The 21,820-nt window shown below is 36.7% G+C and overlaps 1 long non-coding RNA gene across 1 annotated transcript in view; it reads right to left on the reverse strand.

Moving 5' to 3' along the window:
• Window positions 1-21,820, reverse strand: part of LOC117202631 (uncharacterized) — a 67,535-nt gene that overhangs the window by 36,214 nt on the left and 9,501 nt on the right. The window contains exons 2-4 of the long non-coding RNA XR_004485118.2: window positions 17,927-18,043; window positions 10,827-10,909; window positions 9,486-9,644 (exon numbers count right to left, since the gene is read on the reverse strand). This is a non-coding gene — a long non-coding RNA (uncharacterized LOC117202631). The remainder of the gene's footprint in view (window positions 1-9,485; window positions 9,645-10,826; window positions 10,910-17,926; window positions 18,044-21,820) is intronic.

Here is a 21,820-nt window from a genome sequence, read left to right on the forward strand (position 1 = left end):
GGCTGTGTTGGGTCTTCGTTTCTGTGCGAGGGCTTTCTCCAGTTGCGGCAAGCGGGGGCCACTCTTCATCGCGGTGCGCGGGCCTCTCACTGTCGCGGCCTCTCTTGTTGCGCAGCACAAGCTCCAGACGCGCAGGCTCAGTAGTTGTGGCTCACGGGCCTAGTTGCTCTGTGGCATGTGGGATCTTCCCAGACCAGGGCTCAAACCCGTGTCCCCTGCATTGGCAGGCAGATTCTCAACCACTGCGCCACCAGGGAAGCCCCATGACTCTTTTTGAATTATGGTTTTCTCAAGGTATATGCCGAGTAGTGGGATTGCTGGGTGGTATGGTAGTTCTATTTTTAGTTTTCTAAGGAACCTCCATACTGTTCTCCATAGTGGCTGTATCAATTTACATTCCCACCAACAGTGCAGGAGGGTTCCCTTTTCTCCACACCCTCTCCAGCATTTATTGTTTGTAGATTTTCTGATGATGGCCATTATGACTGGTGTGAGGTGATACCTCATTGTAGTTTTGATTTGCATTTCTCTAATGATTAGTGATGTTGAGCATCTTTGAGAAAGAAAAAAGGAGCTGGAGGAATCAGGCTCCCAGACTTCAGACTATACTACAAGGCTACAGTAATCAAGACTGTATGGTACTGGCACAAAAACAGAAGTATAGATCAATGGAACAGGAATGAAAGCCCAAAGATAAACCCATGCACATATGGTCACCTTATCTTTGATAAAGGAGGCAAGAATATACAATGGAGAAAAGACAGCCTCTTCAATAAGTGGTGCTGGGAAAACTGGACAGCTACATGTAAAAGAATGAAATTAGAACACTCCCTAACACCATACACAAAAATAAACTCAAAATGGATTAAAGACCTAAATGCAAGGCCAGACACTATCAAACTCTTATAGGAAAACATAGGCAGAACACTCTATGACATAAATCACAGCAAGATCCTTTTGGATCCACCTCCTAGAGAAATGGAAATAAAAACAAAAATAAACAAATGGGACCTAATGAAACTTAAAAGCTTTTACACAGCAAAGGAAAACATAAACAAGACAAAAAGACAGCCCTCAGAATGGGAGGAAATATTTGCAAATGAAGCAACTGACAAAGGATTAATCTCCAAAATTTACAAGCAGCTCATGCAGCTCAATATCAAAAAAACAAACAACCCAATCCTAAAATGGGCAGAAGACCTAAATAGACATTTCTCCTGCATTTATTTTGATGACTGTATGGCTTTTATCCTTTATTTGGTTTACATGATAAACACCACCACTGTATTTTCAAATATTATACAATCCTTGTATTCCTGGTATAAACTTTACTTTGCCTGTCTGAATTTGATTTGTTTTTGTTTTATTTAGGATTTGGATTCATATTCATAAATGCAATTGGACTAACAGTTTCTTTTCTTACACAGTCTTTTTCATTTATGTACCGAAATTATTCTAGCTTCATAAGATGAATTTAGTATACCTTAAATTTTGACTATTTTCTGGACAAGTTTGTATGAAATAGGAACTAACTGTCCTTAAATATTTGGTAAAACTGTCAGGGCTTGAAGTCTTTTGTAGGGGAGTCCTTGATTACCAATTCAATTTCTTTAATGATTATTGGTTTATGAAAACTTTAATTTCTTCTTGAATCATTTTTATAATTTGTATTTTCTAAAAAAAGTCCATTTCAAAATGTTTCCAAATTTACTGGCATAAAGTTATTCATAAGTGCTTTTAAAATTCTCTATATATCCATACGTTTGTTCTATTTTTATCCTTTTTTTAATCTATGTTTTTTATATTGGTTTCTTGATTATTCTTGCTATAAGTTTTTCTGTTTTAGTATTTTTAAGACTATTTTTTAGTTTGTTGATCCTCTTATTATTTCTCTGTTTTTAATGTTATTAATTTCTGCTTTTATCTGTATTATATTATTTCCTTCTACTTTCTTTCAGTTTATTCTGTTCTAGCTTCATGAGTGGAACACATAAGTCATTTAGTTTCAATCTGTCTTGTTATTCACAAATCCATCTAAAGCCATACATTTCCATCTGATTACCATTTAGTTATAGTACATGAATTTAAAAAATATATTTATTTATTTATTTAATTTATTTGGCTGTGCTGGGCAGCATGCTGGATCTTTGTTGCAGCATGCAGGATCTTTAGTTGCGGCATGCAGGATCTTTAGTTGTGGCATGTGAACTCTTAGTTGCAGCATGTGGGATCTAGTTCTCTGACCAGGGATTCAACCCAGGCCCACTGCCTTGGGAGCCAGGAGTCTTAGCCACTGAATCACCAGAGAAGTCCCTATAGTACATGAATTTTAACATATGGTACTTTAATTTGCATTCATATTTAAATATTTTAAAATTTCCTTTGTAGTGTTGCTTTTAATCATCTCTTTTTATCCCTTCCCTTTCAGGTTATTTGTGTCTTTATATCTAAAGTGAGTCTCTTGTAGATAAGCATATCACTGGATCTTGTTTTTTAATCCTTTCAGCCACTTTATACCTTTTGAGTGGGGAGTTTAATCCATTTACATTTAAAGGAATTATTGATAGATAAAATACTTTCCATTGCCATTTTGTTAATTGTTTTCTGTTTTGCACTCTATGACAGCCAACCAGCCAGCCTTCCGACATCTCTTATGCTCAGGCATATGACACCTATAATAGAATTCTCTGTTACCTTTCCCCATATCTTTCCACTTCAGCCTTGGAGGGGCTAAGGTAGCCCAGATTAAAGGAAGGGGAACAAGAGCAGAGGGGAATCATAAAAGAACAAAATATGAGACTACTCCCCCACTGCAAGTTCCTATGTCTTGGTTAGGTCTGAGCTGCAGAAGGGATAGCAGAGGGACAGAAGCTTTAAGTTGAATGAGAGACTGAAGTTTCTATTTAGAGTAGACTAGGCTTTTTTACTACTGAAAATGAAGCATATCTATTAATATCTGAAAGTGACAAAAAGCTATGAGATCTATCTAGGAGAAAGCAGATCAGACAGAAGTCTGAAATGAATTAGTGAAAGGAAAACAAGACTATTTCTTGATTTCATTTTACTGAGTCCAGCATGTTCAATAAACCTGTTACATATTTATTGTGATTACTGATATATCTGACCTCATTTCTGAGCAGTATTTTGTGTTTTCTATTTGCCTTGCTTTTCTCTCCTTTTTATCTGTGTACAATATTGATAAATTTTTCCTCATTCTCCTTTTTCCATTTTAGGTTTGAAAACTATAATATTAATTTATAAATAAAGTTTCTTAAGGTCTAAAATATCAAGTTCTTAGATGTGTTTCTCTTCCTCTTGTATAGGACATAGATCTTTTTTTTTTTTTTTTTTGCAGTACGCGGGCCTCTCACTGTTGTGGCCTCTCCTGTTGCAGAGCACAGGCTCCGGACACGCAGGCTCAGCGGCCATGGCTCACGGGCCTAGCCGCTCCGCAGCATGTGGGATCTTCCCAGACCGGGGCACGAACCCGTGTCCCCTGCATTGGCAGGCGGACTCTCAACCACTGCGCCACCAGGGAAGTCCCGGACATAGATCTTTTTGTACTTTAATTACCTATTAAACAATAACCATCCACCATCTTGTTATTATTGTCTATAATTTTGGATGAAGCTTTTTGAAACTGAAAAATTACTAAGTCTTTCTATGATTGCCCACTAATAACATTTATCAATTTTTATGCTTGCTGTACTTTCGTATATCCCATGTTTCCCTCTGGGTTAACTTTGTTTTTTATATACTTGTATCTTTTTATGGTTGTGTAGTGAATGTCTGTACTTTTGCTCTCCTTTTTGAATGTTGATACAGATGAGTATAAAATTCTAAATTGAACATTATTTCTCCCCAGCACCATTATATTCTAGCATTTATTGTTTCTGTTGAGAAGATTTCTGGAAGTCTAAACTGATTTTCCTTTTTAAGGTAATCTACCTTTTCTCTGTGGTAGCTTTTAAGATTCTTCTTTATCCTTTATGCTCTACAGATCCATTATAATGTGACTTGATGTGATTTTACACTTATTTATCCTGCTCTCTATTCAAGGTACATTTTAAAAAAAATTTTACATTTATTTTTGGCTGTGTCGAGTCTTTGTTGCTGCATGCGGGCTTTCTCTAGTTGCGGTGAGCAGGGGCTACTCGTCATTGCAGTGCACTGGCTTCTCATTGCGGTGGCTTCTCTTGTTGCAGAGCACGGGCTCTAGGTGCGCGGGCTTCAATAGTTGCAGCGCGTGGGCCCTAGAGTGTGTGGGCTTCAGTAGTTGTGGCACGCGGGCTCAGTAGTTGTGGCTCACAGGCTCTAGAGCGCAGGCTCAGTAGTTGTGGCAAGGGCTTAGCTGCTCTGTGGCACATGGATCTTCCCAGACCAGGGATTGAACCTGTGTCCCCTGCTTTGGCAGGCAGATTCTTAACCACTGCACCACCAGGGAAGTCCCTCAAGGTATATTTAAATGTGAAGGCCACTGATTTTTGAATTCTGGAAATTTACAAGTTATTACCTCTTCAAATATAGTTTTTTCCTTCTTTCCTCTTATTCATTTCCTGTGGATCTATTTTTAGATGTGGCTTGGAGCCTCTCAATATATCCTCTATATCTTAACTGTTTTTACCTATATGTTATTTCCTTGTTTTTCTGTGAATATCTCACCACTGTCCTCCATATCACTAATTATTTCTTTGAAGTGTGTAACCTAGATTTTGCTCCACCTATTGAGTTGTTAAAATTTCCATCTATAGCTATTAATATGTTATTTTAGTTATAATGCAGAATAGATTTGTAAAAGATAATCATTCTAGGGTTTCTATTCTGAGTCTGAGGAGAAATGTATACTCCAGGATGCATGGATAGAGATAATTTCTTATAATGTATCAATTATCTGACAAGACATAGCATAGCTGAGTGGATATGTCATATCTTACCTAATAAAGTCCTCTACTGTTTATTCTTATGATATATTATAAGAATAATATACTTGAAATGCTAATAACTTTACTTATTCTTTTTCATTAATGGTCTGAGTTCACAGCTGACTAAGAAGATGAGGTATTTTGTGATTGTTTGAAAAGAACAGCAACAAAACAACTGTATTTTCAAAATAACATATGCAGGACGTTTGGAGTCAGTTTTCATAATTCAGTACATTAAGGAGGGCTGGATGATGAGTACATTTTAAGTATTTCAAATGCAAATACAAGACTTAAATAGTCACCCTGCTGAATTTCTTCCAAACAAATGACTTCAGAACTCATCCAAAACATATAATCCTTTTGTCTAAAAGGGAAAATGTATAGGAAATGCTGAGAGATCAGAAACAGAGATCTTTAATGGAGAATACCTGGCATTGTAATATAGTAGGCAGTACGAAAGTCACAATGGTAAACTTCAAGTAAGTTTAAGTTAATGGTTATTTCACATCCGGTGATTAAATGAGGGTGGTTTGAAATGGGATAGCTTATGATGAACTCATGTAATGTATTAATTATTTTTCATCTGACTGATTATCTATGCAAATGTTTTCCTTTCCCCTGAGGAGTATACACACATCTATTAAAAGGGAGCAATAAGCCTTCTAATAAGCCTTCTAATTAATATAACATCTGTACTACCTCTTCAAATATAATATTCCATTACAGCAAGTATAAAATGGGTAATAAGAAAACAGAAATTTCCTCTGGATTCTTACAGACCATCAGAAGCTTTAGCATTTGACATTAATGATTAGCCATTCCTTTAAATAAAATCTCTTTTTGAATCCTGTTTCGATTCCTGTCTTCCTCTTGCCTCTTATTGTTTTCTTTAACCCTCAGTTCCACTCAGTTTGCTGTCTCTTTCATATTCTCATCCGAAGTATTAACCCGTTTTCAGGATTTCAAATATTGTCTCTTTCTGATAGTCAAAATCTACTTCTACAGCTCTGATACCATTTAAAATGTCCTTTCTTTATTTCCAACTGCCTACTAAACACTCATATTTGTCTATTCAATGAGGACTTCTAAATACTATGTTTAAAGTTTATTCCAAAGGAATGTTTATGGAAGACTTAACTATGCCTGGAGCACTGTTCTGAGTGCTGGGCCTATATAAATCATGACGCATAAGGAGCTCAAAATTAATGGAGGAGAGAGACCCAGAAACGAATAGTTACAGATACAATGCAAAGAGGGCTGGGAAAAGAGAAATGAGCACAATGTGATCTGGTTAATCCCCTAAAATCTCCCTTCCCTACTTCTAATCATTGGAGCTCAAAACACTTTAGTAATTTTTTTTTTTTTTTTTGTGGTACGTGGGCCTCTCACTGTTGTGGGCTCTCCCATTGCGGAGCACAGGCTCCGGACATGCAGGCCCAGCGGCCATGGCTCACGGGCCCAGCCGCTCCGCAGCATGTGGGATCTTTCCACACCGGGGCACGAACCCGTATCCCCCGCATCGGCAGGCGGAGTCTCAACCACTGCGCCACCAGGGAAGCCCTCACTTTAGTCATCTTTGACTCACTTTTCCTATATTCCGTATTGTGAAACTAGTTACCAAATCCCATTTGTGATCTTTTCTTCCAAAAATCTCACAGAAATCCCACCCTCTTTTATCCTCTACCCCTTGGTGTCCCCATTGCCACTACTCTGGTCTTGTCTTTTTAATTTCTCATGGATTGTTTCAATATTCCATTAACTAGACTCCCTCTCTAAATCTCTCCTGATACAATTTCTCCAGTATTGGAATGCACTTTCATCATTTCACTGTCTTGCTTAGTGAACCCAGGACTACCACGTAATAGCTATAAACCTTGCCCAAGTTGCTTAACTTCTCTGGACCTCTTTTTCTCATCTGTACAATGGATTATATCTCAAAGTTAAAAAAAAATATGTAAGTTTAAAAAAGAGTGCTTAGCACATAGTAAGTAAATAAATACGGCTCACTAAATGTAGCTGCTATAATAATAATTGTTACTACTCATTCTCTCTAACTCCTATGACATTTTGCCTCTTACTAAATTCATAACATTTTTACTTTGTAGTTTTCTGTATACTTTCTCTCTCTCTCTATTTAACCACATGCTCCTTGAAGGCAGGGACTGAATCTTATTTGTCTTCAGGCATGACTTCTGAACCAATTTTTCCTTGGCCTATGATTTGTCACTCAATAGGGTTTAATGGACTCCTGTCTGATTCACAGCTGATGGGGACAAAAAGCCCCAGAGCTCAATTAAAATGATACTTGAAAGATACCTGATATCACTAAAATCTCTGGAATTATATATTACATGGCCCCCAAAGAATTAGCTATTTCAAAAATTAAAAATTATTACAAGGAGCATAATATATCACGTTATATCATATATCATTCACCATCAAAACGTCAGAAGTAGCTTTATTTTATATTACCGTATCTCTTGATGGTGATCTATCTGGAAAAGTAGGCCTTGCTGAACTTTAACACGGATGATAAAGCTCACATTCTAAGAAAATGTTTAAAATATGAATCAGAACCAGGGATGGTGTTGGAGAACTCCTCGGGAGAATGCAGTTAGGGAATCTTTGAGTCTTGACAGTTTGCAAACCCTTTCCTAGCACATAAATGATTTAACAGTAACACAAAGTGGCCAGAGTAAATTATTTCCATTTCTATCACTGCACAACCTATAATAAGTAACCAGGTAAGATGTTGAATGATTCTATTGTTATGATGTATGCTGATCTGATCTGAGTTTTTTTTTTTCTTTTTTGTTTTGTTTTGATTTCCAGTGCCTCAGATCCTTGCCAAATCATTAAGCAAGTCACATCCAGCTGAAACTGGCTTGAACAGTCTCAACGCACCTTGCAAAGTCCAGTTCATCAAAACCCTTAGGATCACACAAACAAGGGAAAAATGCCAAGGGGCCTCTCCTATTTGTCTTTCTGGCTATCTGTGCTCCATGGGAAGGAAAGAAAATAACATGAACAGGATTTAAATGCTCTGTTTTGACAGGTTATTAAGATTCCAATCACAGCCTGCCTACTACCCCTGATCAAGCCAAGTTCAGAAACATAGCAGAATATCTCTAAAGCAACTAGGCATACATATAAAATAAAACAGTGCTAGAAAAGGAGGAAGAGTGGAAAGATCAGGTCAACATGAATAATTTGGTAGAGTTGTGGGGTGTTTAAAGACACATGTTAGGGCTTCTCTGGTGGCGCAGTGGTTGAGACTCCGCCTGCCGATGCAGGGGACACGGGTTCGTGCCCTGGTCCGGAAAGATCCCACATGCCACGGAGCGGCTAGGCCCGTGAGCCATGGCTGCTGAGCCTACGCATCCAGAGCCTGTGCTCCGCAACGGGAGAGGCCACAACAGTGAGAGACCCACGTACCGCCAAAAAATTGAAAAAAAAGTTAAAGACACACGCTAGCATGGGAAGGTATATCAGTGTAGTTGACTGGCATACAATTTCCTACACAGAATTTAGATGCTGGTGGCTCAAGTGTTGTCAATCTCATTTTGTTCTACTACATAATCAATAGTTCCAATGGAGACATCCATGGGAGGCCAGGTTCTTATCCTCTGAAATTAGAGCCCACCCTCTGCATGAGATTTTCTACCACGGGGCCAGCTCTGATACTGGCAGTGGGGCACCAACTCTGAGTTCTCTGAGAGCCTTTATAAATATTCTTCTGATGACACAAATTTCACTGTGATGGGCAACAGGCTTGGGTCCTTGTTTCACACCCTTCTCCAAGGATGAATTGTAATAAAACATGAAGGCTTCTATGGTGAGGGACACTGGGGAATCACGGGTGCATATAGTACTAAGGAGATTTTGAGTATAGGAGACAGAACACTGACACTCTGAAACTATATAGACTGAATGATGTAAAAAATGACTACCTTTGGTATAGAGCAAGAATTGGCCAAACTACAGCCTATGTGCCAAATATGGCTTACTGTCAGTTTTTGTAAATGACGTTTTATGGAATGTAGCCATGCCCACCCAATCATTTACATATTATCTATGGCTGTCAGAATTGTGTGGTTGCAATAGAGACTGTTTGGTCCCCAAGCTTAACCTACTGGCCATCTGTCTACAGAAACAGTTTGCCGACTCCTGATACAGAGTAACTGAGCAAAATTACTTAGGCTCAGTTCTCTGTAAATCATGTTTATTCTGGTGAGAAATAACATGCATGTAGATGAAAATCTGTCAGGTCTGAGAGAATAGGTCATGTAGCAACAACACCCTCCAGGAAGGCACTCATTGGTATGCCTGTTATGAGGAGAAGTATGTATTGTGGAAAGAGTATCAACTTTGAACCTGGATTTGACCCATATTTCTGGCATTTATTGGGCCTATTAAGCCTTGCCTTACAGGGTTATTGTCAGGATTAAATGCTATGGCCTATGTGACAACACTTAGTACTCACTAAACTGCTGTGTTTCTTCTTTCCAGTCTCTGTGTCTTCATGGTTGCTGGCACAGATCTGAACATATATAGGCATCTTACCTTGACACATTTTAAATAAGTAGTGGCACCTGCCTGGAATCACATCCTGACTCTCACTGGTGCTTTTCCTTTGGTTGATGAAGAGCCTCTAAATCCCTTAGGAATATACCATTGTGATGTCTTTGATAGTCTTCAAAACCTTTGCCTCCTTTATAGAACCTAGAAAACACAGAAAAGAACTCCAGATATTGATACAAAAGCGAAGTAGAAATTATTTGTTCCTTATTAAGTATGGGTTAAAATATCGATCCAGTACTCATAATGACAGGTTATTATCAGTGTTGTTCACATGATTAGATCAATATCTACCATCAAAAACACTTAAAATTACTACTTTGGTGTCAACATCACCCATAATGATCAAAGTATATTAGTCAATATTAATAACTGCAAATGAAGTCAACAATTGCAGACATTGTCCAAAGTAACTTGACGTACATTCAATAAAAAGTTTTGTTTGTTGAAAATATAAAAATATACCTTATATTGAAAACAGCCTACTAATATTAATGCTATATTATTATTAAACAATAATAGGAAATATTCATCAAGCATTTTCTGAATGCCAGGCACAGTAACAGACTGTACATGCATCATCTTATTTCATCCTCACAACAACCTTATGAGAAAGGTAAAATCATCATTCCCATTTTACAAGAAACTCAGACTTAGAGAAGTTAAAATGACAACTAAAATGTATTAAATAGTAATAGCACTTCACTGACAATTTATGTAATTTTTAACTCACAGCAAGAAGACCTTTAAAAAATATTTGGCATAACAGAAAAATATTTTTGCCCATCAGGCAACTGGATTATGCTATATTACTTCTACCACCTTGGCACAGGTCCCTATTCAGTCTTCCTCTCTCTTCCCTGTTCTTACACTGCCATTTGTCTAACCCTCATTATCTCACACAAAGATACAGTAAAGTCCCCAAACCCCCTTCATATCACTTCATGCATCACTATCAATCAGTTGTTCCACAGCAGACTTCCAACCTGTTATTCCCTGCCTAAAATTTCTGTGGATTTATACTTGGCTCCCTTGAACTTGGGCTCCCAATGGTTTAAACCTTTATTGCTCTGCGGAATCCTACCCTTCAAAATGCCCTATTCCGTGTTTCCTGCAAGCCCTTGTTTCTATTCTGCCAATATCTTAGCTAATCCCATTTCTTCCTCTATCATTTCTGCTTTTTAAAACTCCCTAATACCCAGTTTAAGTTACACGTTCCCTTGTTTCCCCAATTAGAAGTTTTGTATTTTTTATAAATTTCTTTGGTTTATGCTTCTCTTAGTTCACTAATATACAGATAATGGAAGCCAGAATATAATGCTTTACCTCCCCAATAAGTGGAAAGTTCTTCAAAGGTAGAGAATGCAACTTGTTCACTTAATATCTCCCACGCTGCTTAGCAAAGTGCCCTGAAAAAGAATTCAATAAATGTTTTAGAAATCAAACAGGGAAAAAGGCAAAACAAACCAAAAAAGTATGTTTTGAAAAAAACAATCTATCCAGAGGTCTTAAAATGCCTTTTCTCTAATCCTTTGAAATGACTTTTTATGTGCATGTGTATTCTGTTGAGTTCAAATTGCTTCTTGTAAGTTTTCTAGAAAGCCAATTAGGATAATAAGGAGAAAAAGATGGAAGATAGGGTGAATTCAAGAATAGTCTAAGAAATGGTGAGTGAAAGAAAGTTATAATACTGCCCCAATTCTAGAACAATGGGAACATGTTTATCATGAAGAAAAATTTCCATCAGGCAATAAGCTGGCCACACTTATGTTTTTTACCACACTTATTTTAAAGCAGACCCCAGGAAAACTCATACAGAAAAGCACCACTGTGCTGAGTTAGAGAACTCTGGAAGGAGAGAGGTGGGAATGTTATTTTAACTCAAGTGTCTTTGATTTTGTCATTTATGATTTTTAAAAGAAAACCCTGGTAAGTATAAATGGACTCAAATAAGTAAGTGTAAATGTTTGTGATTTGTACCTATTTTTACAAATAAAACATATCCGGCAATGGCAAATTTGGTGCCCAGTTATGAAAAATTTATTCAGAATATACCATTCCCAATTCCCAATTTAAAAATATTTCCCAATTCCAGGGAAAGTATTATTTTAATTATTGTAACTAGTGAAGAAAAATCCATTGCTGGTAAGTCTACATCTTCATGTGGTATTGTAAAATCAGTAATTCACAGAAACAAAGTAAATGGGTATCCTGTAGTAAAGCATATATTAAATAATTCAAGTTGGGAAATTAATAATAGTACTTTAATTTCTAATTGTGATTTTTTTCAATAAGTCCAAAGTATGTTACAATCTTGATGCCCAGCTCTTTACCATCATGGGAGCAGGTGTAAACATTTTCATGTGTACCCTGGATGTTGCATGGGGTTGAATCTACTGTAGTTGTACTTGTTCAGGGATGCCAATCTTCACAAACTTTTGGCAACTGTTATTAGGCATTACAACTTTAACTTTCTTATTTCATCTTTTTTTTAACATTTTATTTTATATTGGAGTATAGTTGATTAGCAATGTTGTGTTAGTTTCAGGTGTACAGCAAAGTGATTCAGTTATACATATACATGTATCTATTCTTTTTCAAATTCTTTTCCCATTTAGGTCGTTATATAGTATTGAGCAGTACAATTAGGACTTGCTTTCTTGGAAGTGACTCTAGGAAGTGCATTGTTGAATGGAAAGGGAGTCAATCAAGATACTTTCCCTTTCAGAAAAGTGGGGTCCAAGAGTTTGAAAGGATTTGGCAAGAGGTATAAGTGGAGTAGAAATTTCTCTTAAAAGGATTAAGTGGTTTTTCCTATATTAGTGTTAGAATATCCAACAGAACAAACATTCTACTTCCTGAAAAATTTCTAAACCACATGGAGCAGAAAATGAATTTTCAATCTAGTTTTTTTTATATGTAAACTATTTGTTGAGTGTCAGTTTTGTTGCTTTGGTCTTTTCTTTTGTGAATTAGAAGTTACTTAGACCATCCTGCAAGCAAGTGTTAAAACACTGTCTCTCCTCCCCAGGGAATGGAGATCAGGCAGTTTTGTTCCTGGAAATTTCTTTATTATCCTCAAGGAAGGGGAAACTAGTTGTATTGTAGAGATTTGGCTGTTCAAGGCTCTATTTCTGATGGTCTTTCTAACTGTCCCTCAAGGACTATTGTGAAAGAAAAGAAGAGAATAGAACCTTTGGAGAGAGGATAAAAGAGTGATATAGCGAGGAAGCAGTGGAGACTAAAATGAAGGAAGAAAGAGAAGCCATCCCAAAGACCCTTAACCAGGAGAATGATTTGAGGGTGGGCTACTGCCCAGGAGCTGCCAGGAAAAGACCATAGAAGGATCCCATAGTGGCACACTGCAACTGCCAGAACTCCCTTAGATCAGAATTTTGTCTTCGAATTGTCCAGTCTCCAGCCTGAACTTGCTGACAAGCCACCTAGCTACATTGCAAGTGGGTCCAATGCCCCACTTGTGCTACAGTCTTTGTTCTGTCATAATTTGCCTACTTTATGAGGACTTCTCTCCACAGTAGCCCCCAGGACACTTTGGACACCCAGAAGGGCAGAGTCGGGGGAAATCCTTGGACTGAGGTATTAGAAATGAACATATTTAGGACTTCCCTGGTGGCACAGTGGTTAAGAATCCATCTGCCAATGCAGGGGACATGGGTTTGATCCCTGGTCTGGGAAGATCCCACATGCCGTGGAGCAACTAAGCCTGTGTTCCACAACTACTGAACCTGCACTCTAGAGCCCACGAGCCACAACTACTGAGCCAGCACACCACAACTACTGAAGCCTGCATGCCCTAGAGCCCACGTGCCACAACTACGGAGCCCACACACTGCAACTACTGAAGCCCGCATGCTCTAGGGCATGCGTGATGCAACTACAGAGCCCGGGTGCTGTAACTACTGAAGCCCGCATGCCTAGAGCCTGTGCCCTGCCACAAGAGAAGCCACTGCAGTGAGAAGCCCGTGCACTGCAACAAAGAGTAGCCCTTGCTCGCCGCAGTTAGAGAAAGCCTGTGCACAGCAATGAAGACCCAATGCAGCCAAAAAAAGAAAGAAAAAGAAAAGGCTCATTTATTCCTTTAAAAAAAAAAAAAGGACCTATTCATTAACCTAGTATCCTTTTACTAAATATCATCAATCACCTAAAGAATGAAAAAATATATATAATTGAGTCAGCTAGATCAACAGATTAGTATAAAGAGCCCACAGACAGACTGAAGCAGCTATGGGGACTCGGTGTTTGAAGGAAGTGACTTCACAAATCTTTGAGTGAATGAACAGATTTTTCAGTATATAGTTTTGGACAACTGCCTATCCATAGGAGGCTAAAAATAGATTCTTTACCTAAACATCCACACAAAATATTTTCCAGATGGACTGAAGAACTAAAGAGAAAAACAAACTCAAACTACTAGAGTTACTTCAAGGTAAGGAAGAATTTTAAAATAAGGTCAAACCAGAAAATTTGAAAATCCAAACTTCTATACCAAAAAAAAATCTAAAGTTACTAGGTCCATGACAGACTAGAAGATATCTCTACCATAAATAAAAAGATAAAGGCTTGGTACTAGAGTATATATATAGATATAGAAATAAAAATAGATATAGATACAGATATAGGTATAGGAATAGGTATAGTTATAAGTATAGGTATAGGTATAGATCTCCTAAACATCAATGAGTGGGAAAAACAAGCTACCATTAGAAGAATGGCAAAAGGAATGGAGCATCAGCTCACAGAAGAGTAAACCTGCTTGGCTAATAAGTATATTCCAAAATATGCTTTCAGACTTATATGCTGAGAACTATAAAACATTAATAAAGGAAATTAAAGATGATTCAAAGAAATGGAAAGATATCCCATGCTGTTGGATAGGAAGAATTAATATTGTTAAAATGGCAATACCACCCAAAGCAATCTACAGATTTAATGTGATCCCTATCAAATTACCCATGACAGTTTTCACAGAACTAGAACAAATTATCCTAAAATTTATATGGAACCATAAAAGACCCAGAATTGCCAAAGCAATCCTAAGGAAAAAGAACAAAGCAGGAGGCATAACCCTCCCAGACTTCAGACAATACTACAATGCTACAGTAATCAAACCAATGTGGCATTGGCACAAAAACAGACATACAGATCAATGGAACAGAATAGACAGCCCAGAAATAAACCTACACACCTGTGGTCAATTAATCTTTGACAAAGGAGGCAAGACTATAAATGGGAAAAAGACAGTCTCTTCAGCAAGTGGTGCTGGGAAAGTTGGACAGCTGCATGTAAATCAGTGAAGTTAGAACACACCCTCACACCATGCACAAAAATAAACTTAAAATGGCTTAGAAACTTTAATATAAGACAAGACACCATAAAACTCCTAGAAGAGATGATAGGCAAAACATTCTTTGACATAAATTGTACCAATGTTTTCTTAAGTCAGTCTCCCCAGGTAATAGAAATTAAAACAAAAATAAACAAATGGGACCTAATCAAATTTACAAGCTTTTGCACAGCAAAGGAAACCTTAAAAAAAAATTAATGAAAAGACAACCTAGGGAATGGGAGAAAATATTTGCAAACAATGCAACCAATAAGGATTTAATTGCCAAAATATACAAACAGCTCATACAATTCAACAGCAAAAAGAAAAAAAACAAACAACCCAATCGAAAAATGGGCAGAAGACCTAAATAGACATTTCTCCAAAGAAGATGTACAATGGCCAATAGGCAAATGAAATGATGCTCAACGTCACTAATTATTAGAGAAATGCGGATCAAAACTACAATGAGGTACCACCTCACACCAGTCAGAATAGCCATCATTAAAAAAGTCTACAAATAACAAACGCTGGAGAGGGTGTGCAGAAAAGGGAACCCTCCTACACTGTTGGTGGGAATGTAAGTTGGTTCAGCCACTATGGAAAACAGTATGGAGGCTCCTCAGAAAACTAAAAATAGAATTATCTTATGATCCAGCAATCCTTCTCCTGGGCATATATCCAAACAAAACTATAATTCAAAAAGATACATGCACCCATATGTTCATAGCAGCAGTATTCACAATAGCCAAGACATGGAAACAACCTGAATGTCCATTGACAGATAAATGGATAAAGAAGATATGGTATATATATATACAATGGAATATTAGTCATATAAAAAACCAAATAATGCCATTTGCAACAACATGGATGCAACTAGAGATTATCATACTAAGTTAAGTCAGAAAGAGAAAGACAAATACCATATGATTATCCGTTATATGTGGAATCTAAAACGTGGCACAAATAAACCTATCTACAAAACAGAAACAGACTCACAGGCATAGAGAACACACTTGTGGTTGCCAAGCGGTGGGGTGGGGGGGAAGAGGGGAGGGATGGACTAGGAATCTGGGGTTAATAGATGCAAACTATTACATATAGAATGGATAAACAACAAGTTCCTACTATATAGCACTGGGAACTATATTCAATATCCTGGGATAAACCATAATGGAAAAGAATATAAAACAGAAAGTATATATGTGTATAACTGAGTCACTTTGCTGTATAGCAGAAATTAACACAACATTGTAAATCAATTATACTTCAATAAAAAATAAATTAAAAAGAAGAAAATCTAGTTTATATCAAGCAGGTTTTATCAGAAAAACCAGCCGAACTAATGACCAAGATGGTCACAAAGGCACACACACACAAACACACACAACCGAAATATGGTTTCATTAGTAAAACAATAATGCAATACCATTTTCATCCATACTGTCAGAAATTTAAATGTCAGACAATACCAAGTGTTGGTAAGAATATGGGAACTTCACGCATCTCTGGTGGGATTGTAAATTGGTATGACCACTTCAGAATGCATATGGCAATACCTAATAAAATTTGGAAATGCACACCCCTATAACAAATTGTTCCGTTTCAGGATATATGAGAGAAACTTTCATATATGTGCAGAAGGAGCCTTATACACATATGTTCATTGAAGCATTGTAATGACTGTAGTATCAAACATTTGAAAATAACCCCAAAATCCATAAAAGGGGGAAATGATATGATGGAATTTTATATTGCAGTAAAAAGAATGAACTATCAAATAGGTAGGTCCAAAATACAATACTGAGTAGTAAAAAAAGCAAAATAATAGAGTATATTACATATATTTAAAAACATACGAGAAAATCTATGTATAGCTTATGGATTTGTGCATAGAAATGTATGTTAAGATATGATAAATGAATCTGAAGCACAGATTTAAAGCAAATTGTAGTAGTTGCCTCTAGACAGTGAGAAGAATAGATTTGGACAGAGGGATGGTGGTTATGGGGACTTTACCTTTATGATTAGCATTTAATTTTTTAATGTGTAATATAAGTGATTGAGATATTATTCTTTGTTCTTTTCTATATTTTGATATTTCTTATCCCAGAGTCTAATATGCTACTTTGAGAGAGGTTTGCATGTGTACAGGAAGAAGACACATGCAGTACAAAGTAAATGTAAAATGCTCTGCTACCAAAACTACTTTATGGCAAAATGTTTTTTTTAAGCTTTCTTTGGAGAACAGTTTTACTCATGTCATTCTGCTATGTGAATAGGAAAATAAAATTAAAGAGACTTTGTTCTGAAGTGGGGCCTTAGAGATCATTATAAAATAACCCTTTCATTTTACAGGTGAGAAAATGAAGGCCCAGAGACCTGCTGAATGTCATGCAACTTGTTAGTAATGCAGTCAGGATGAGAACTCCTAGATCACACCGGAATGTGATATAAACTATCATCTTTATTCACCCTTCCTCCCCCACCTCCTCCCACACACCCTGATAGAATTCTACTCTACTATTATTCTTGTTAAAATTGGCTTGGTTTTAAATTTATTTATGTATGTCTATTTCCCTCACTAGAACATGAGCTTTTACTCATGGAAGTCCAGGACCACCTCTGATTTATCTTTGTAGTTTTGCACATAGTAGGTGATCTATAAATATGTGTTAAATATTCTACCTGAGTTATTATCTTCATGGTATTGCCAGCTTAATATGAAGGACAATATATTTAAGGGAATTAGGTTTGTTATAACTTAGGTTTGTTATAACTCTAATAATATAGCAAAAGAAGTATTTAATATCGAATCTTCATTTTAGAGATTATTCAATTCAGGGAGCCATAACACCTCTGCCGTGTTTTTCGATATATACATTATAGGAAAGATGTGTCTCAAGCAGCTGAGCTTGCCTTATCACCCTGATGGTGTGTGACTCAATACAGCATAGGCAAGCTTTTCTTAGAGGAGTGACCATGAGTGACCCTCAGTTTTCCCCAGCATCATCTTAATCTTGTATTTCTCAACATCCAGCCCCTGCAGCTGATGCATGTTTAAAAGATTTTCACTCACACTGTTTTGCCAACGTGATAGATTTTATTCACCAGCTGGGATTTTCATGTGTTCTGCAGCTTCCTACAGCTTTTCATTGGCTTGGGTCTCTCTGCTTCCCTCATATTAGTAGTGATTCTGGAATAGTAGAAAAGGGCTCAAATTCAAGCTTCACAGCAATTTAAATATCACTTTTTATAGTTTTCTCCCTCTCATTTCTACAGCATCCTGTCTACTAATATTAACACCACAGCTTGAGGCAGGTGCAGACCAATTTGCCTTTATGGATTCTTTGACCCCTAAAAGTTCTTTCTCTGTTTCTGAGTCCTTCCAACATGAGCCTGGCATTTTCCCCACAAGCCTGTATCTACTTGTTCCCTATACAAAGGCAAGAAAGAAGAACTAAGGCAACCTATTCCTTTTCCCTTATATCAAATAGACTGTACACATTATAAATGTACACGGATCCCTGCATTTTTTAGTAGTTCAAGTAGGAAATCTACATGTTTAGAGGACACGTGAAGTAGCAGATCGGATTTTTTATTGAATGACAACATCAGGCTCATGGAATGAACTTGATACAAACATTGAAATCACTGTGGTTGACATATATGAAAAAACTTGGATTCCTAGTGAGGTCTTTATGGAATCAAAGTTATGTTTTTAACATTGTATAAATATTAATTTTATTGAGGGGATGACCAGAAAATAGTGCTTATTTCCTACTGAAATCAGAGAAAACCGTTAGAAAAGCATTTTGTATTGAATACCTTCCTTTATCTTCTCAGCACCAAATGAATGACTAATTAAATGTTATATGAAAACGTCATAGCAGATGGTCCTTCCCATTAATAAGCATGTAATGAAATAATAAACATGCTGAAGAGAAAGACATGAGAGACTGCATATCAGTTGTGCAGTGAGTAATTTATCTCAGAACTCAGAGGGCAAGCAACGGGAAAGCTGTCATGAGAGTGAACATTGAATCTCCTCCTCTTTCCCTATCCTGCTTGTCACCTATAATTTCCTCAGATGATCTATTCAAATTACTGATTCTTCATTGTGAAGTGTCCCAGAAAAATACTCTACAATCCACACAGATGAATCTAAAAAGGGTAATCTCATTTTTTAATATGTAAGCAAAAGTTATAAGGACAGCTACATGTAAAAGAATGAAATGAGAACATTCTCTAACACCATATACAAAAATAAACTCAAAATGGATTAAATACCTAAATGTAAGACTGGATACTATAGAACTCCTAGAGGAAAACTTAGGCAGAACACTCTTTGCCATAAATTGCAGCAATATTTTTTGGATCTGTCTCCTAAAGTAAAGGAAATAAAAGCAAAAATAAACAAATGGGACCTAATTAAACTTAAACACTTTGGCACAGCAAAGGAAACCATCGACAGAACAAAAAGACAACCTACTGAATGGGAGAAAATATTTGCAAATGATATGACTGACAAAGGATGAATATCCAATGTATATAAACAGCTCATACAACTCAACATCAAAAAAACAATCTGAACATAAAATGGGTAAAAGAACTGAATAGACATATTTCCAAAGAGGACATGCAGATGGCACACGAAAAGATGTTCAACACCACTAATCATCAGGAAAATGCGAATCAAAACCACAATGAGATACCACCCCACACCTGTCAGAATGGTTATCATAAAAAAGAACATAAATAACAAATGTTGGCGAGGATGTGGAGAAAAGGAAACCCTTGTACCATGTTGGTTGGTGGAAATGTAAATTGGTGCAGTCGCTGTGGAAAACAGTATGGAGTTTTCTCAAAAAACTAAAAATGGAACTACCATGTAACCCAGCAATTCCACTCCTGTGTATATCACCCCCAGAAAGAAAAACACTAATTTGAAAAGATACATGCACCCCAATGTTCATAGCAGCATTATTTACAATTGCCAAGATAAGGAAGCAACCTAAATGTCCATCGACAGAGGAATGGATATAGATGATGTAGTACATACATACAACAGAATACTACTCAACCGTAAAAAAGAATGAAATTTCGCCATTTGCAGCCACATGGATGAACGTGGAGGGCATTACGTGAAGTGAAATAAGTCAGAGAAGGACAAGTACTGTATGATCTCACTTATATGGGTAATCTAAAAAATACAACAAACTAGTGAGCATAACAACAACAAAAAGCAGTCTCACAGATACAGAGAACAAACTAGTGGTTACCAGTGGGAAGAGGGAAGTGGGGAGGGGCAATATAGTGGTAGGAGAGTAAGAGGTACAAACTATTAGGTATAAAATAAGCTACATGGATATACTGTAAAACACGGGATGGGGAATATAGCCAATATTTTATAATAACTATAAATGGAGTATAACCTTTAAAAATTGTGAATCAGTATACTGTACACCTGCAACTTACATAATATTGTACAGCAAGTATACTTCAATAAAAAAGACACATGTGGGCTTCCCTGGTGGCGCATTTTTAAATTAAAAAAGTTAAAAGGGTAATCTCAGTTTTTAATACAAAAGCAAAAGTTATAAGGGAGTAACAAATGGAATCTAGCAATGCAATAATAATGCACTATGACCAAGAGGGTTTATTTCAGGAATAAAAGTATTTTAATACCAGAAAATCTATCAACGTAATTCATTGTCACCAAATCCAAAAGGAAAAACAAAATTACTATATCAGTATGTAGATGTTGAAAGACTTAATACAATTCAAAAGTCAGTCCTAATAAGTCATAAGCAGAAGGAATCTACTTAAGTATGATAAAGTTGGTTTTCCAGAAACCAAAAGAAAATGTCATTTTAAAATAACAGAACTCTAAATCCATTTAAATTAAAATTAGGAACTATTTAGAAAGGTCCATTGACAGTAATTCTTATTTTAACATTGTCTTGGAGATTCTAGTGACTGCAAGGAGGCAGGAAAATAAGTAATATGCATAAGCATTGGGAAAAAACCCCACTAAGACAGGTGTGCTAGATTGTTCTAATATTAACAAGATTACAAAGGGGACTATGTTTTTCAGAAGCCTTTCCCTTTGTGGTTTCGTGCAAGAGTTGGCCAAAATCTAAAGTCACATGAGACTTGGAATGTGGAAGTGGAGTAGTAGCCACTATTTCTTAAGTTCTTTTCAGTCAGATATGATGAAGGACAGATGCAGAGGTGCCCAGTGAATTCCAGTTTGTCATTGTTTTCCTCTACTCCATGTTCAAATCTACCTTCTGGCTGCTAGACCCACTGACCAAAAGTAGCCCCAGGCCCTCCAACAGATGCTTGACTGAAGACTCCAGAAGTGGGAGCCATGCAGAGGTGCAGATTTCCAGAAACTTTTCTGCCACTTTGCTTTCATGTTTCCTCTCTGGCACCTGGATATGTCTAGCTTTCCAGATTTCCATTAACACAGCCTTTAAAAAGGCTGGGTAGTGAGTTTTCTCTAATTCTCCAACTTCCTTTTTTAGATCTTTATTACCTAACATCTCCCACAATTATGTAAGGTCTTGTTCCTATAATTAACCCCCTTTTCATGATACTAGCTTTTCTGCTTCTCTGACTAAATTCTGACTGATAGAATTAATAAAATAATCTGTTAAGGGGGCTGGATACAAGATAAATGCTAAAAACAAGTATTTTCTGTATTTTAGCAATATAGACCTAGGAATAAAAATATAAAAATAATAGTATTTTGTTCACAACACTGAAAAAAGTATAAAGCAACTAGGAATAAAATTACTAGAAAGGCACAGCATTATATGAAGAACACTATACCATCTTACTGAAGGGTATGAAACAAGATTTAAGCAATTGGGAAAACATTTCATGTTCTTGGGTAGGAAAAATAGGTGATAAAGTGGTGATTCTCCCAAATTAATATAAAAGAAAGTATACCTCCAATTAGGATCCT

The sequence above is a fragment of the Orcinus orca genome, chromosome 20, assembly GCF_937001465.1.
Source record: "Orcinus orca chromosome 20, mOrcOrc1.1, whole genome shotgun sequence".
NCBI lineage: Eukaryota > Metazoa > Chordata > Mammalia > Artiodactyla > Delphinidae > Orcinus > Orcinus orca.